This window comes from Rutidosis leptorrhynchoides, chromosome 10 (assembly GCF_046630445.1).
Source record: "Rutidosis leptorrhynchoides isolate AG116_Rl617_1_P2 chromosome 10, CSIRO_AGI_Rlap_v1, whole genome shotgun sequence".
NCBI classification, from domain to species: Eukaryota; Viridiplantae; Streptophyta; class Magnoliopsida; order Asterales; family Asteraceae; genus Rutidosis; species Rutidosis leptorrhynchoides.
Window position 1 is genome coordinate 276,413,046 of NC_092342.1, and position 4,482 is coordinate 276,417,527.

Sequence of the window (4,482 nt, forward strand, 5' to 3'; positions counted from 1 at the left end):
CGATGCGGTAAAGATGTTTACCATATTTGTGGATTTAAGTTGAGATATCATGATAATTATTACTAACAAAATGACGGTTTTAACCTTGTGAACAGTACAGGCTACAGACTCATCATAATTAGTATTAGAGATTAATTAGTATATTCGTAACCCCAACTCTTATTATATAAAAAATATCTTTTCTACGAAAATTAAGCGTAATGTAGCTTAAACCTGCCATGGACTCGACTCCAAGTCTGAGATATGGTATTACAAAAACTACTCAGAATGGTAATCTTACAAATCCTGTAGTAATGCTTGTTACATAGCATCACTTCTTTTATTCTATATTGCCTTAACTCAAAAGTTTGACCTTTTATTTTCTGTCTACTCAAAGCAGAAAAATGTGAGCTCAAGAAGTGATCATGTAGATAACTAGACGGTCAATGTGTGCTGAAAAATAGCGAATTAGACAGGAAGTATTGCAAATCATACAATCTTGGTCGGATGCATAATATGAAGATGATAGCAGTTACCTTTTTGTCTTCCGAGCTACAATCCCTCCAAAATATCAGAATTGTATTATATGACTCACTAACAAGCCTAATGTAAATCACAAAGTTAACATGTTGAATTCGACGTGCGGATGCTGGTACGTGTGTATAAAGAGAAGTCAAAATCAACATCCTTGTTTTGTGTAAATGGGTACTTGCCATATTTTGGTATTCTTCTTGGGGTCATCAGTAAGGCTTAGATCTGTATCGGTTTCCTTGTATGTTTTTATATACGTTTTGGCTCCAGCAAGAATAAGCCTCTCTATAATGAACAACTGGTAATTATTTTCTACTACCTCATCTAATATCCTGCTAAAGTTTGATGAATAAGCTAATTTGTACCTGTTATTATACATCAAAAGAATAATAAATACTCCATCAGATAATGCATACAAAGTAAACGATATACAATTAGTTGGAAGCTTCAAATTAAGTGCTGGTGGATTTACCTGTTAGAGAGAGGAGAAAAGAAATTTGGAGTCCTCTCGTTAGAAGCAATAAACAGTATGCGTCCTGGTGGGACCCATTTTGCGATTCTACAAAGAATAAAATGAGGACGTGTCTCTGTCAAGATGAGGATGCAGGGTCCTGGCAACACCAAACCTGTCGCTCCTTGTGTTTAAAATATCACCTCGTCGGACATGAATAGCATCGTAATCGCCAAGAAGGGCAATAATCTGGACTCATTCATTACAAAGATATTCAGAACCTTTGGTAACAAATACATGAATGACAAAGTAAAAGCATTACATGTTTTTGCACAAGTGAGTTCCGTTTCGAAAATATATATACATCAAACATCACATTCTATGCTGATATGATGTGGTTTAATCAGTAAAATATGAGTCAATGTTCCGTTTTGGGCATACTTTGTAACCTGCTAACCAGTTCAAACACTACAACGTGAAATTGTGCATTACAAGCCACCAAAGTATTCGTAGAAGGACATAAAGGCCACCAAATTATCAATACAAGTAAAGTGCTTTACAAGCCACCTCAACTGCCCAAGTATCAATTTGGTAATTTAATGGCAAATCCAGCCAAATACTTACCTGATGACAAAGACACCCTCAATTTGAGCATAAATACCAATCTTGTCTTTTCTTGTGTTTAAGGCTTCAAATATCAAGAGCATAAATACGTTGATGAGGTGTCAACAGTTTTAGACCAGAATAACTTCAACAGTTTTATCGGTCTCCTTATGAATGGGTGGCCTATGCAATTTTGCGTACATTATCCCCGGAATTTAATATGTATTACATTTATTAATATTTTTATTATGTCCACCCTACCTCCAATAAGACCCCTAACCAAGGTTGCAAAATTCGCTATTCGGAAATTAATCGGTCGGGACTTTGAAAAAATTAATCGGCAATTCGGGGATTAATCGGGGATTAATCGGATTGTACTGTATACATTTAAATATTAAATTTTAAAAATTATATGTGTAAATATAGGAAAAAAACCATAAATATAAAAATAAAACTTTAAGATAATTGTCTAAAATTGTTCAGTTTGCTCCAAAACTATAAAGTTCTAGTTTAAACTAGGTGAGGAGCCCTCGCTTCGCGTCGGGGCTCCGTTTCGAATATAATTTATCGCGTTTAGTTCGTAAAATTATTTGAGTTTAACGGTTATGTCGGTTAAACGTTACTCAACCCGAACGAAAAGATGAATCCCAATTTTATTCAAATAAATTATTGTTTGCCCCCTCAATTTAGTCATAGTTAGTGTTTCCTTGTGTGTATAACATCCAAAGCATGGGGTACAAATATTTTAAGCATGAGACTAAGTTACTATTCATCGATTTGTTTTTTAGATAAACGTATAAAAATAATAATGAATAGTAGATAGTAAAAAGTATGGGGTTTGGTTAAATTATAAAGTGTGAAAAGTTTGTGGTAAGTTTATAAAAACTATAGAGTTAAGTATTAAAAAAGGTGAGGTTGAATTGTAATAAATAAGAAGTTTGTTGTGAATTTGTGAAAATTGTGAAGTTCACTAGTCATTTTACCTCCCTCTTTTAGATGTATGGAGTAGTAATTCATGTTAAAATGTTAACCATTTTTTACTTCGACCGATTTTGGTTACCAAATTCGGTTTTGACCCATCAATTGACGTTAACCGTTTAATTAAACGGATTTTTAGAAATCGAAACGGATTGCTCTTAAAATGATTAATCGGAGATTAATCGGTGAGTAATCGGGTTTTTTACAACACTGCCCCTAACCATGTCACTGTTCACCTAAACAAAGTTGAACATTCATGAAAGTTGGCTGCTATAATACTGACACTAATATATCACAAGAATAACATTGGCATATGTGAACAGTGAACAGATTAAGGGTACAAGTTACACAATCATCAAAGTAAGAACCAAGAAACAAAATGGCTGACCTTATCTGCAGCATCTCTAAGCTTTTTGGCAGCCATGGAAGGAAGATAAGAATGCGGTAACAAAACAGCGCTACGATTATTTCGATCCTTACATTCCATAAACCCGAATGATTGTGGTGATTAATACCTACACACCAACACAAAATAATAAATTCAAATAACACCTAACAAACTAAGCGGAACTGTTGTTATTTAGCCTGCTAAAATTTTGTTTGCTTTTCGAAAAAAAAAAAACATCCTACAGTGCTCTACATGTATGTAGTTTATAATAAAGGATTTATTACCATGACAAAGGACTTGCAGTTCGATTTATAAGCAGAATCTTCATATACTGACTTCTTTCTTTTAAATCCGCCCGGCTTACTCCTTCCACATGAGCAACTCCTCTAGATCCTAATTTCATACTAGTTGACATAACCTCAAACCAGGTTTTCGAGTTATCCAAAATTACAGGTACCGTTTTCGATATAAGTTCCATATCGTACAATGAATCCATCGCACACGAGCTAGCAGCCCACCTGTTATATTACAAAAACGAGTCATAAAATTAAACCTTTATCTACGAACCAAAAGCAAAATAAAAAAAAAAAAAAAAAAAAAAAAAAAAACTAACCTTTGCTCTGAACTAACATTGTTTGAATGATGCAAAATTCCTTTGTTATTATGTATTGGATTTATACACATTCTTGAAGGCATCACAAAAGTTCTACACAGATAAAAAGATATGATAATTAATAATGCATAAGTTATTTACATAAGCATGCAAGCAAACAAAAACAATTTCAGTAATTAAATTGAATAATGCATAAGTTTTGAGCAAATTGTTTAGTACCGGTGTAAAAAGATGGCTTCTTCAAGGGCACAACGGAGGCTAGATTCTTGATGACCCAAACCAGCACATGAATCACAGTGTTTACCGGGGCAGTGGATTCGGTTACCCCAATATAAAAACTTTTCAGTATCACTGCGATTATGATGATGATGATGAATGTTGTTGAGAGGAGGAATTAGGGTTTGTGATCGGGTTGTTGAGAGTAGTGATGAAAGAAGGTAGACAAGGGCGATGAGTGAGATAGTGATTGTGAGTAACAAGATTGGAGATCCGGATCCGGGTTTTATTTTTGAGGTTTTAGAGATCGCCATTTTTCAACTTATCTGCTCTGCTCTGCTTGAACCGGCGGAAATGATATATCCACCATCCAAATTACTTCTTCCACTAAACATATGCATTATTTAGTTGTACAATACAACCAATTAATACACAGTTTATGGTGGAAGAAGTAATTTAGATAGTGGATATATCAATTCCCAAGTAGTGATGAGTATGGTGAAAGAAGTAATTTAGATAGTGAATATATCAATTCCCTTGAACTAGTGATGAGCAATAAAAGTAAAGTTTTTTACTCAATGTAAAGAAATAAATTCCCGGCGATCCGAGGCAAATGGCAAGGAAAAATGAATGAAACGATAGTGGTAAACGTCTATGGGCCGCATATAGATGACGAAAAAAAGAAGTTATGGGACAGCTTGCAAGATTTGATGTCTTTTGATA

The 4,482-nt window shown here is 34.2% G+C and overlaps 1 pseudogene; it reads right to left on the reverse strand.

The window, feature by feature from the left end:
• Positions 1–277: 277 nt before the first annotated feature.
• Positions 278–4,073, reverse strand: LOC139871057 (uncharacterized; annotated as a pseudogene).
• Between the last annotated feature and the right edge of the window lie 409 nt (positions 4,074–4,482).